The sequence below is a fragment of the Hirundo rustica genome, chromosome 7 (assembly GCF_015227805.2).
Source record: "Hirundo rustica isolate bHirRus1 chromosome 7, bHirRus1.pri.v3, whole genome shotgun sequence".
Taxonomy (NCBI): Eukaryota; Metazoa; Chordata; class Aves; order Passeriformes; family Hirundinidae; genus Hirundo; species Hirundo rustica.
This window is the reverse complement of record NC_053456.1, coordinates 20,441,215-20,455,916: the sequence shown is the minus strand read 5'-3', so window position 1 is coordinate 20,455,916 and position 14,702 is coordinate 20,441,215.

The following is a 14,702-nucleotide window of genomic DNA, read 5'->3' as shown; positions in this document are numbered from 1 at the left end:
GAAGGGTTAAAACCAGAAATTTAAATTGTTAATTTTACAAAGAAAAGTTTATTAGCTTTTTTAAGTTGCAAAGGAGCTAGTTTTAAAGTTTTATATATATCTAAAAATGGGTTAGTGGAAAATGTTTACTGTTTGAGTTAGTCAATTTTTGCTCCTGGTTTATTAACATAATTTGAAAAACTAGATAAAGCCTTTAATGAATATTTTAGAAGGTTGAAAAGCCAACCCAAAACTTTAAATATAAATTAACTCAGGTGAGAGGGAGATGTTACAATTCCAGGAATTCAGCATGAGGAGAAAAATAATTTTTGTACAGCAATGAAGAGAATTTTAGCTGCATAAATACTGTCATTTATTTCCTTCTTTGAAAAGGAGAGAGAAACCTCCTGAGGAGCAAAAAAACCCCCAAGCCCTGAAACCATAGTTTGTATCATATGCAGTCAAAAAAGCTCACCACAGCTGGGGTCTGTGCAGCAGAGTCTGTGCTGTGTCACCTGTTCCGTGCAGCTTCTAGTCCAGACCGATGAGGTGCAAATTATCTGTTCTTCAGAAGTGTGCACCAGTGCTCTGTCTCAGCTATTACGCCCTGACTAGAACACTTGGGGTGGAGGTGTTATTTTTTTCATGTAAGTGTCATGTTAATCATGGAAGTGGTGCCAACCAAACCTTCATCATTCAAAAAAGTTGCTATTTTAGGGAAGAGATGGCAGGTTTCATCTTTGTCCTGGAAGAGGCCTCTCCAGAGCCATAGGACCTTATTGCAGGAGCAGTGCTGATGGGCTACGGTCTTCTTAACCTCCCAATAAAGGCACTTCAATCCAGGTGCATTTCTGGAAAATGTTATATCAGTAAGCAACAATAGCTTTCTACCACCTCTTTTTGGTGGCAGAGAGGACGAAGATTCAGTGAAAAAGTCAAATCATCAGGCAGGACTGTGTGGGGAATGAGAATGCGCAGGTGCAAATGCTGATCGCTTAGGAAACAGTACTGGGATAGGAGAGTACATTTCTGCTGCAAAATTTAAATTGAACTAAGATCAGATCATCCTACTGGTATCTGGAAAAGAATACCTGCTACAGCATTTAAAAAGTATTAAACAAGAACTTTAAAAATAAGACCTTTCACATGGATAGGAGATGCTCTTCTAGTCCTAACAAATGCCCATGGGTGGCATAGCAAGTGTTTTGATTGGTCGTTATTTATTTCAGCGTAACTTGACATTATAAGAAATTTTATGTGCGTCTAATATGAAATTCTGACCCTGAAGGGAAGTAGCAGTGTCATCCTAAACTAAACTCATAATCCTAGAAAATTTTATTATGTCTAATCCAGGCTCTTCACAGATATGGTGTCTTTGTTTCCTTTTTTACCTTCTATCTAAAATCCTTTTCTGAAGTCCTTTTAGTAATGGGCTGATTCACATATTTTCATTTCTTTCTGAAGTATCTCAGATTCCAAAGTCAGGAGTTATGTTTGAGTTGCATTTTCTTCACACTCTCCTTCTCAATTCTTTTATTTCTTTCAGTTAAATGTTAAAGTTCTCTTTTCCCTCTCCAGAAACCACGTTCGTTCAGATCAACTGGTCACATTAGCCTATTATCCCATCACTAACAGCAAAGGCCCAGGAAAGAATTAGGCAGGGCAAGACTTTAGCAATGCTTTCCAAGACTAACCTCTAACAATTTCCAATTCACCTACAATTTACTTGTTTATTTTAATACTTGTGACTGGAAATATCAATTCTACCAAAATTATTTGCAGAAGCAAAATTTAATTTTGTTTTCTTTCGCCTATTTCACATGTTCTACTTACATGAGGAAGGTGCCATTAAATTCAAAGCAATACCATAAGTTTAAGAGATAAGTGTTTGAGAACTTATGCTTTTATCTTGTTAAACTGTGCTCTGAGATTAATGTTTAACATCTTATAGTTCTATGATGCATGTTTGATTATGACTCAATAATGACATTTGAACTATCCATACAGTGCAAACTTGAAGTCCACTGTAAAAGAGAACTAAAATATAATGAAAATAGAAACAAACAAAAAGCAACTTCGAGGTTCCCTTTTCATATTGTTATGAGTAATGCAGAGAATGCAAGAAGACCAGTGGGTATTTTGGTTAGTTCCTGGTACAACTAAGGAAACCACAAAACCACATCAATCTCTAGTTTTCTCAACCAGTTACAACATAAAATATTTCTGATTTTGTTTCTGTAACTGCAAACCACAAGAATAAAGAAAGTTTAGCTTATTTTCAGCAATCAACTTAGATTGCTTCATTGACATTTAAAGTAAATGTCTCAGTGCAATTCTTGGCTGTGACATGAAGCAAGGCACACAAGCACCGGTACCGTGTGTGCCTCAGGAACTGTGAAAATTTAATTCTGATTCTGATTATTTTCTAAAATTACTTCTGATTCCTGCAAGAATCAACATATCTCCTTGCCATATTTATGTCATGCTACAAAGGGAAAAGGTGGTTATCAGTGCATTTAAATAATCAAGTTTTATTTTCCTGTATCAACTGCTTCACAAAATAGACAGTGAGTAATAAAAATTGAGGGAAAAGATTGTTCTCTGTTGTTGGCAGTTCTTAAGTCACTATGTATAGCAGGACTGATCACTACTGATCTGGAGATAATGTTGTTTTCTTTGCTTAAAAGGTGTACCATTACCTTATGCCTGTGCTTCTTACGCAGTGGCATGCAGCAGATACAGCCAAGCAGGCATCAATCCCACTGGTTTGGAATGCTGCAGAGATAAGGAGCCAGTATCTCAGCCAATCACCTGAGAGGTCTCAAATTCAGTGGTTATATCCAGCCAAGCCTCTGGATGACAATGCTGACCCAGAATGCCTCCTGACAGTTTTCTTAGCAGTGTCCACAAAGCCATCTCAAAGCAGCTATGCAAGATGTTACAGGACTCTTTAGGATCCCTAGAGTAGGGCAGATATGCTCCATATGTCCCAGTCATTGGAGGACTATGGACTGAAAGCCAGGCTGACCCATTTAGAAAGTTTGCCCCTCCCCGGTATTGATGACATAGACAATCCCTCCACATTCAGCTATTCTGGATATGCAAGCTGCCTAACAGCTGCAGCACAATCAGAAATCCAGGAACATAGGAAATGTTTCCTGCATCTAAAAAAGTCTGAACCTTGAAGCATAATTAAACCTTTCTGTAAATGGAAAGCCAAACCAGGGCATTTTTCCTTGATGCAGATCATAGTCAAATAGCTTTTAGTCGTAAGTATAGCAGTACTTTAAATCAGTCACTGCAGTCTTTAAACTGAAAGTAGCCTAGAAACAACTCCGTGTTTGACATCTGTAACAAAATGAATGCCTGGTTAGCATTCTTCCTGCCACAAATGCTATTGGTTCTTCTTTTTCCATCTGGCTATAAAAGCAAAGTTATGTAGAAGTTAACTCATTGCATAAAAACAGTAGTCTGTGGACCCAGTATATGTCAGGAACTGAATTTCTTCTCCATTTATGAATCTTTTAGTAACATAATGAGCAGATCGAATACATGTTCCAAATAACTATATTACAACCAGTATTTCTTGTGGATTCATGATCTGGTAAAGAGGAAAGTCACCATTATTTAGGATAGCCAAATCCAGAAAGACATCAAAGAATATCAGAAAGATTTAATAATGGAAGATGACGAACTCTGAAATAGCTAGGGCCATCAATTTTTCCTATGGATCAATAGGGAAATGACAGAGCACAAAAAAATCACTTCCTAGGTTTGTGTGTTTACTTAGTAAGGGATCTTACTGAAATGGCGGCAATCTGAAGAATGTCTATGACCTGTTTAAAAATGTAGTCTGGGCTAGTCCTCCATTTGGGTGTGATTCCTAGGGAAAGAGCCAGACCTCATATGGCAGTCCTGCTGCACTATCACACTCACCTCTTCAACTGTTTCATCTTCATTACTCATCTATGAGACATAGTTTTCAAAGTCTTCTATTAATCATCAGTAGAGTAAATAAAAGCTTCATTTCTTCATTGTTCAAGAAAGAAAGTATTTAAATCATTATGTCATATAACAAATTATCAAAATTAATTCATCTTCTCATTCCTTATAGAAGAATTCAGATCATCTTCTATTGGCAAAACAACACCTTTCAAAGAACAAAGATAATTTTGGAACACTAAGGCTTTCCTAGTCTAAGTGTCTAACTATAAAATAAAATTGAGTACTATATGATAAGCCAAAAACTGAAAGAAAATCACTTATCTATTTTCTGAGCAATTTCTTGGGAGCCGTCTTTATAATATGTTCTAATTGAGTATTGAAGTCTACCATATAGATTTTAATCTGTAGAATTGTCTTGGCACAGTACCATTATACTTCTAACATTAATGGATAAGTCCTTAACTATCAACTTTACAGTCAGTATGTTATTTAAAATTAAATACAAAAAAACACAAAGAAGAAAAATTAAATTCCCCATGTATTTTAAAATCTACTTCTTAAAATATTGACCTTCACAAAACTGAAATTAGGTTTACTTCCAAGGACTTTATATTTTGATTTTGAAGAGCTTATGCAGTATTTTTATGAGCTAAAATAAACCCATTTGATATCATGAATGTAGTTTTCTGAGTTTTTGGTTTGCTCTTTTTAGTTTGTTTGGGGGTTTTTTGCTGTTTGTTTGGGGTTTTTTGTTTGTTTTTTGTTTTAGTTTTTGTTTTGCTTTGTTTTAATCGAGAAGAATTGATGATTTAATAAGCATATGAGCCTATTTCTGAGCTTTCTTGTTAGAAACAGTTCTGGAACTCTGTGACGAGGAGCGCTATTCAAGAAACACGTGACAGGCATTTAGATTTCTCAGATGTGCAGCATGGGAGATGAACCAAGGCACAGTAACTGCAATGCTTCCCAGGCCTTTTCATTTGAAGGCTTCCAGTGCCTGTTGTGGCAAATCTCAGCTTGGCAATTTTCCACTTCTGGCATAACTGCCTCATCTTTCTTCATTCCTTCCCTTTATTTCTGCTGTAAGCCTAGCCCTGAAGCTCCTCAGATTTACTTTCTTTACCTTGTTGCTTATTCTATTTATATCCATAGGTCAGTGCCATTTATATTCTTAGGTCCTCTGATGTCTATTTCTTAAAGGGGAAAAACATGACTTAGGAACTGAAGACCTGTATTTTAGCACGCCTTTGCTTTAATCTGCTCGATATTAGACTTCTAGATGTCTTTTCTATGATGGGAAGATGCTCAAGTGCAAATTTACCAGTGCCTTTGACCCTCACCATGGTGAAGCACCTGTTGGCAGAGGCAGCCTGGGCTGTGGCACCTGGCTCTTGGCATGGCAGAAATCTGTGTGCTTTTTTTGGTCTCAGAGGACTCTACGGCCCTGTCATGCTTCCTGCAGCTCTATCTGCTACTCCTTTGTAGAAAGGGAAGCACTGAGGGTAACTGACCCATGGTTACAGGGTGTCCTTCCTTTAGCCAGGAAACCAGCAAGCATGGGTTTCCCAGATATCTCTCTCTTTACAAGCTCTTCTTTCCAGTTCCTTCCTCGAGGACATGATGGTAGCAATATTTGTGCAGATGCCAGAAAATTTAGCTGGTGCAGCCGTGTGCAGACTTCTGTGATGAAATAACTGAAAACATATTTTAAATTTCTACATTCCAATTTTGTTGCCACTCTTGAGCACTTTTTTTAGTTTGAGCTCTTCCTGCATGTGCCTTTCTTGCCTAGCTGGAGCCTTTTTTTGACATCTACAATTAATGCTGTTCTACTCTCTTATATAAATTACTGATGTCCCACCATTTACCTCCCATAATCTCTAATTGTGTTTGAAAGCTGACTCTCAACATCTTCATCAGGTGCTCCTTTGTCTTCTGAGTCCACTTGTAACAATTACTTTCTCTGACACAGCTATTTATTTAGCACATCCATTTTAGTGCTCAAATAAATCTATTTACATGTTAATAAATCTCATTCCTTCTACCACCCAGCTCAGACAGGCACTGTGTATTTTTTAATGCCAATATGTGTCTCAAAGGAATTAACCCATTGACTTAAGATAATACAAAATTAAAGTACTAACTTGGTTACACTTCACATTCTATAAAAAGAATGCAGAAATCTATCCTTTCTGCTCAGTTTCCTTGCATCCCATCGGCGTTATTCAGCATCTCAGAGCTGTTTGGAAAAGAGATTTTGCCTGTTCTCTTCTACCCGGATACTTAATTGAATTCAAAAAGAAAAAAATATATTTAATTGAATTCAATCTCCCTCATCAAATATCAGCTATACTTAAAAGATTTTGTATGGCTGTGCATTGCATAATGCTTAGCAAGCTTCTTGTACAGATCAATAGAGTTATCATATGGCCATGGAATGAGTTGGAATTATATTTCTTCCACTATCTGGGAGAGTTTTTAATCTGAATTTATGCTAGAACCAATTATAACACTCTGGATATTTGCCAGGATAAGATCAGATTTTGACTCATTCTTTTATGTTTTGTGCTTTTTTATTCCTCATTTCCTTTTCAAAACTTTGTGACATAGTCAGAAGTAAGTTATAAATTTTGATTTCTAGCTAATGTGTTTGGAAAATTCTATTCAAAGCAAGGTTAGTTCCTAAATAATTGGTCATGCATACTTTTATTCCATGTGCTTTGAATATCCACATTGTTAACCACAAAAGCCTGGCTAAATATATGTTAAATTGTAGACAACTTAAATTTCTTTTAGTTACTAACACAAATAATTGATTTCCTCTTCACTATAAGCAGCTGGCTATATAAAGTTGCTTTGGTTTGGGGTGAGTGGATTTTCTACAACCCCCCCTCCTTTTCTGTAAGCTATGCATGACTTACCAGTGGAAAAAATCCACATAAATGATTGCTTTTCCAACAACACTTAGAAAATATTTATATATGTATATATAAGCACATCTATTGTGCAACGTAATGATTTAATTAATAACATTAATTTTACTTTCTCCCAAAAAATGGGATAACTTAAGTCCCTAAGGGTATAAGTAATTTGAGAACGATTTTGAACATTTTGGTCAACAAATCCAGCTTCCTGGATTCAGGAATTATTATTTCAGGCATTACGATGCCCTTGAAAACCCTTCCTTCCCAAGGTTCTCACTAGGCCTTTCTATAAACTAAGTCCATTCACCTTTTACTTTGAAAGCTTGTTTGTCATTTAATAAGGAAATGGACTTTTTAAATAAGATTTCTGAACAAGGTTCGTTTTCCTTTGTCAGTAAGGAACAAAAGTAGGAATTAGAATTAGCTTGGTTATAAGATTTCCTGTTGTTCTTTAACCAGCCTTTTCAAAGCAGAAGCTACTACTAGAAATCTGACTAATGGAATATATGGAATACCTCCCCTTCACTCCCCAGTTTCCAAGAATTGTTTGGCTTTTGTGTTCCAAAATAAAAAAAGAGCTGCAGTAATTCACACTCTTGTTCATTTCCACACACAGGGAAGCCAGAAAACAAGCTAAATAAAACCTTCCTAAATTGGACCAGTATTATTCCCATTTACACCCTAAAAATCAACATGAATGAAGCAGGAAGCAGAAAACAAGCTACCAAGGGTAATAACTCTGAGTAATCTGTTTGCTTTCGTTTTTGATATCCACCCATTTTCCTTGTTCTTCATTTGCTTCCACTTTGTATCCAATTTATGGCATGAGTACATACAACTGATCTTCCCAGTACTTGTCACCCAAAACAGCACAAAACATCTACAACAGACTGTTAGTTGCACCTGCAATTCACTTCTAGCCAGAAAAATATCTTGCCAAGTTAGTGAGCACTAGTGAAATGATATTTTTCCATGGGAGGGGGTATTTTGCAAAGACAGCAGGGAAGAAGGATGAGTGATACTTTTCAAAAGATAAACACAGGTCTCCCAAACGATAAATGAATGATGTTATTTGAGCTGAAATCATCTTACAGTGCTCTGTTTAGTGGAATAGATCTTTCTGGAGTATTTTGTGGAACTTTTTATTTTACTGCTACAATACTTAGGTTAGGGAGCAAAATCACAATTCTTCTTTCTTAGAAATGAAAACCAAATAGCAACCACTTCAATTAAATTATTCAATGTTCAAAATGTTCAGTCTAGCTACTCAAAGAGCCTCAGGGACTCTGCACCTTGGGGAGTGGTACAGCCAGGCACCCAGGCTTGAGTGGGAATCTGTGATTCTTGTCTACACCACTGGGCAAAGTGGAAGGGAGTAGCAATATGTGCTGAAAATGGAAATAGTTTCCCTAGAAAAGCAGGGTCCTTTGTCAGGATGGTCAAATATTTGCTATCAAAGCTGTTCTTCAACGGCAGATTACTCTCATAAACTGGTTGGTTGTTCGGGGTTTTTTTCCTCAAGTTTCTGTCTTATGCTTGGAAAACTGAGTTTTCATTTTTTACCCAAAAAAGAAAAAACAACAAAAAAACCAACCCAACTAACCAAAACAAAACAAAAAACCCAAACAAACTTACAAACATAGGTTTGAAGTAAAAACTGAAGATGGTCCAAAATTTTTGCTGTGAAAAGAAAAGGCCTTTTTTGTTCGTGTCCATTTCTTGCCTCTTTTACCACTCCATGGCCAGTTTTAGAGTTAATAACAAATAGAAACTTTTGTTAAAAAATTAGTTCTTGTTGAAAATTTGTCTGTCTACAGGCAGAGACTATCTAATAAATATTTTCCTTCTAGTTTTTTTTAATTATTTTAACTATTTGCAGTAAAGTTCTCATTTATTGAGCTAATATTGAACAAATATGTTTTATTAATTGAAGACAGATCATAAGCTCTACCTCTTTAGCATAAGAGTGTATAAATGTGCTTCCTTGAAAATTAATCAATTATATTATGGAGACCAGAATCCAGTCAATCACAATCTTCAGTGAAAGGCTATAATTTTAGGGGAGGTCTAGGACCCTAAGCATGAGGATAGGAAATATCTGAAAGCCACAGGCTGGGAGAACAACCATTGCTGCAGCTTTCTGGACACATAGAATGGGGAAAACTGCATTTGTTGAAGCTGTAGAAGAGGATTTGGCAGTGCTTGGAAAGTGAGATAATCAGACCTGATCAGTGAGTTTTAGCAATGAGTTTAGAGTGTCTTAGACTTTGTTTGCAGCAGCACTGGCAGTGCTTCACAGCCTAGGTAAATCAGACACATGAATGTCTTGCATGACAGGAATGCAACAAAACAGCCAAAGAAGATCTTCTGGTTTTCAGCTTGGGTATATATTTTACAGAAAGGAAATATTTCTTCAACATTTGGGAAAAGAACAGAGCAAAACTTTAAAGAGGGATGAAGTACATAGTTGTGGAGGGAGATTGAGTGTTTGGGTTGTTCCAGTATCAAAGAAGTAAAAAATCGAGAAAGGGGGTGTTTTGGAGTTTTGTTGGGTTTTTTTCCCCAGGTAAATGTCCTGTGTATGTCAGTGAGACTTTTGGGGTAAAAATATTTCAAGATTTAGCCCATGTCACATTGTAAAACTATAATTATGTGAATGGATCTGTCATAGCAATCAAGTATGTTTAATGTAGCGTAATTTGGGAAGGAAGGACTTCCCAAAGGAAGGGAAGAAGTTATCTCTACATATCTGTAAACATGAGGCAAATGAAATTTGTATAGAAATATTTATCATATTTGATTGATAGAAAGCGAGGATATTTCTACAAACTGAATCTATGTGAATGTTTTCAACATCTGATTTAAGAGAAAATGTTCTGATAGCTACTGCCCGTAATAAACCCACATTTAATGCTTTTAAATATTTCCAGTAATGCGATTAACTTAAAATTAAAGATGTGTTTGTGTACAGGTAGGCATATATGTAGTATATAAATTAGTTTTGAAACATTTATTTCAAGGCTTCCAGTAAAATATTTTAAGGTACCACTATATGAATTAGAACTTACCTTAAATGTAGATATTTCAATGTGATGTAATTAAACCAACCCCTGCTTTTTTGAGTCATATTCTATTAAAAAAAAAAAAAGTTTTTCTCCTCCTGGAAATCGTTATACACTTTTATTGTGAGGCATCAAAGTGTATTCTATCTTGAAAAACATTTATAAAGAGTAAGAAATATGATCAGCAAAAATAGAGCATCAGACTAAAATATAATAGTGAAAATATTCTGTATTATGTGTGAAATAAGGACCTATACTAATGCATACTAACAAAATGTGAGTTTAGCCAGGCCTTCCTTTAACCACTTAGAAAATACTTACCGCTATATGTAAGTACATGTAATGTCCATATGCAAATTCTTGTGTTATAAAGCTTCAATTCTCCATTCTGTAATTGGCTCTGGCTGCCAAGCAATATGCTAACAATGAATTTCATCTGTTTTTATAGCACATCTGCTAGTAGTGGATGACAGTCAATTGGCAGAACTGATATTCCAAGCCCTGGCACAAGATCAACTCCTTTTTCCCCTTGATTTTATTAATTCCCCACTGGTTGAACATCCCAGCCTCCCAAAAATGGAATCAGTTCATACTGGCCCTCACAACAGAGTGACATTACTGTATTTTAACAGGATGACTGTATTTTGACGTGAACTAATAGGATTTGTTTGAAAAGGAATGAACAGATTACTTACTGCAGTCTGGAAATTTCCAGGTCTTTAAATGAGGATATATCTGCTGATGTGCAACACTACTCAATTCAAATGTAAGACCTGCATAAAGGGGAAAAAAAAAATCAGGGACAGGGTGGAGAGGTCAATGTTTATTTCCACCCCAGAGAAAATACGAGGAGGTGGAAAATAAGGAGGCTTCACTAAAGGGAAGTCATGACTGACTAATTTGGTGACCTTCTATGACAGATTTACAGCAGTGGTGGATGAGGGAAGAAAGACTGACATCATCTACCTATCAAAAAGCACTTGACACGCTCCTGAACAACACCCTTGTCTCTGAGCTGCAGAGGTGTGGATTTGATGGATGGAGCACTCAGTGGGTAAGGAACTGGGTGGATGGTCACACTCAAATAGTTGTGGTCAGTGGCTTGATGTCCAAGTGGAGTCAGTGACTACAGGTATTCTTTAGAGGTTGGTATTGGGACAGAATTATAATATTAAAGAAAATATAGACTAAAAAAATCCTGAGGACCTAACTCATACCTACGCAAACATCTAGCAATATTTCAATTTTCTTTCCTTTCTGAAGACAAGCTTGGACACAGCTTTTTCAACAGTCAGGTAAAAACTTACTGTGTTTTGGGTTTTGGGGGTTTTTTGGGGTTTTTTAATATAAGAGAATATGTTTCATATCAGGGATGTCAAACTAAATGCAGCTATATAGCAAAAACATGAAAGTAAATAAAGCCTAGATTTCTTGGAAATAAGCAGATCACATAATTATCAACAAAGATTGTGAAGCGTTCACTTCAAAAAACTTCATAAGAAATTGAATACATGCAGTATCTAGTGCTACTTGTTATTTCTCCAGGTTTTACTGATTTAAAAATGTCATACAAAGAACAACGCAAAGAAACCCCAATCAATCAAAAGAACCCCAAACAAACAAGAAACAAAGGCTACTGCTCTCTTTTCTTTTAAAATTGTCCAAAAAAGGGTTTTACTTCAAAAGGTTTTTTTTTATTTCTCTGTAGAACTAGGTATTCATCACCTTGCTGCACTCCAAGCTGGGATAAAGAAACCCTCTCCCAATATATTTCTTCTTCTGCAACACATGAATGTAAACAATTCTTTCTGGCATGGAGGTTCATTGGAAGGTAAGTCAAAACAGAAGTTTGCAATCAACATTTGGTTTGTTTCTGCTAACATCAAACTAAACGAGTTTGCAAGTTTTCTCTTTGATGAATCTGTATGCCCTGAAACACTGGAGCCACAAATGGAGGGGTCACACTGGCATCTTCACAAAACACCACTAAGTGATGCCTTCCCTTCCCCATCATCTGACTGAGATTGTGGCCTTATATGCAATGCCTTAGACAATGTCAAACAGAATATTAAAATCTAATATCTTCTTTTGACATGTGTCCAGATTACAGGCATTTTCCCCACATTTGTTCCAGCGCTATAAATGAAATAATTTCATGCCACATAAATATGCTGACTTTAGTGTAGAATCACATGTTCACATGAAAATATTCCAAGATTAGCTTGAAATGGCTTCTAAATACTTCTATAATAAACCTATGACAGAATAATAGCTGAATTATTGGTAACAGTAAATCTAGATCATAGAACCTGTACTATGCTGGGGAAGTATGACTTGGCCTGACTTACCCCCATTTTTGAGCATGTCCTAATAACATTTGAGCTGAACTGAGTTGCACACACACTAACCCAAACAGGTTTAACAGATGGTACAATGATGACCTCACACTGTGGTCTAGACAGGCTAACAAAATGACTGCATAACAGAAAGAAGCCTCCAGAGCAGAATAAAATACAGTCTTTGGTGAAGATGAACAGTAGATTTTGGGGTATATAATAAACTTAAACATTAAATTTAAGTATGTTTTATAGAATCATAGTTTTTATTGAGATGTAATGAGACCACATTGATGGCTGCACCTGTTGGATAAAAGGGCAGATTTTTAGACTTACTATCTACACAAACTCTAGATCTCCTCCACAGTCCGTAAGTCCAGCAAAGGTAAGCCAGATATACCTACTGACTTTAAATCTACTTTAGGTGCTTTCATTTTCAAGGATATTTTCCAAAACTGTTCCCTAAGCAGCAAAATCATGGACAGAAATGACTGGCATGAAACATGGTGATTTTTTTTTTTTTTCTTTTGATGATAAACTTTTTTCTTTAAAACTTTTATTTTAACAGTTAATAATCAAAAAATTCATCTAATTCTGAATTAAAAGTTTCTTATTTTGTACCTTTAATTAAATTAATTTTGAAGTAATAGGAAAAGTATTTTTGATTGTTTCCTGGTGCCTGGCTTGGGGTTTGAGAGGCAACCCACAGAGAGGTACACAGTGGGCAGATTACAGGGTGCAGAAAATGTAGAGAAGGCCATGGCTGTGATTGATTACAGGTTTTTTCACATGAACTTCTTCACGACAAATGGATGAATATGTATTTTTGCACTCATTTGAAGGAGCTTCAAGTCAGAGTATCTTATTTTAAAGAGAAGATACCTCAAAGAATTCCTCTTTTTTATGTGTATGTATTTAAGTACAAAAGAAATTCTGTGAATAAGAACTGTAATGACTTTTTATGACTACAAGCTTTTATTAGCTAGGAATAAGCTAAGGAGAGTGATGAACAAGCTATGTAGCTCTCACCCAGTGACATCTATAAAATCTTCAAATATAACCACAATGGCACTCAAGTCTAAAGAGAACACTTTACTATTGCACTCCTATCCTGTACTTTTTCTGAATTTCCATATACCCAGAAAGGGTCCAATTTCACAGCAGTAGTGCCTGTGAGTGTGGTTCCAGTGTCAGCAGAGCTGTGCTCATTCCCATCACCTGAAATGGGTGTGAAGGAACTCCACCAAGCATAACCAGCTTAACACTTTCGTCTCAGTTTGTGGAAGTGAACTAAGGCTTTGTGGCATGTAGAGGAGCAGTACTACATAGTGAAGCCAAATATGCAGAGTCTGATTCCAGTAGAGTTAACTTGGTCATATTTTGAACATCTGTGAAGTCTAATGTGAACTGAATTTTAAGTAAATCAACTTATTTTATTAGTAGAGCATGGCATGAATTGCCACTTATTTCGACTCAACTTCTTTTCCACATCACACGCCTTTTGTGTATTTCATACATGCCTGAAAGATTCTATTTCTGGAATAATTTCCAAGGGTTTTGCTATGTTTATGGAACTGATTCTAGTATTTTTTTCAGAAAATCTGGGTAGTTACACCATGTGTGCAAAGCTTTCACAGGAGAGAAAAAATTATCAAATCAATGAGAGTGAAACAACTCAGAGATGACCCTGCTCAAGTTTAAAATTCCTACTTTAGCCTGTACTGGGGAGTCTTTTGGGCTGGAAAACAGATGCTGAAAAATAACAGTAAAAGTCAAAAAAAGCACAAATAGACAAGTTATTGAGCATTTGTTACTGCAGAGCTGAATGTTGTCTAGTCTTCATCTCAGAAGTAATTTTGGAAAGAAACTTAGGAGCTAGGGAGCAAGAAATATTTTCTGACTGTTACTGATGTTAAAAAATGGGCAGCTACTTAAATATGCTCAGTGGCTCGGAATGTCAGCCCAAGCACTGGGGATTGACTTTGTGGAACGGTTCGCAGCCCAAACCATCCTGTGCACATTCATGTTTCCAAAGCAGACCTTCCAAAGGCATGCTAGGTTATTGTGTGACCTGCAAACAGGACACATTAGCACATACAAGGACTTGGGTTTGGCTGGCAGTCTAAGTCTCTTTAGACCTAAGTCTTCCAAAGTCTCATTAGGACACCAGTCTTTGGAAGGATTACAAACACAGAATAATTTACACTTACCAGCACGCTTTACTACAGGGCTTTGATCTCCACCTAGAGCTATAGGGACAATAAATGTATCAAATGTATCTGAGCTAAACTGTGCCTCAAGGCAAATACTCGATTCTACCGTCCTTCCTGTTACATCTTGTGATGTTTTGCCGTACTCATCTACTCATCCCATAAGACATCCATGTGAGCAGCTCTGTGGTTTTATTTTCATGTTTAAATCCAGTTGCTGTAATCAGCTTTTTTGTAACCTAAACT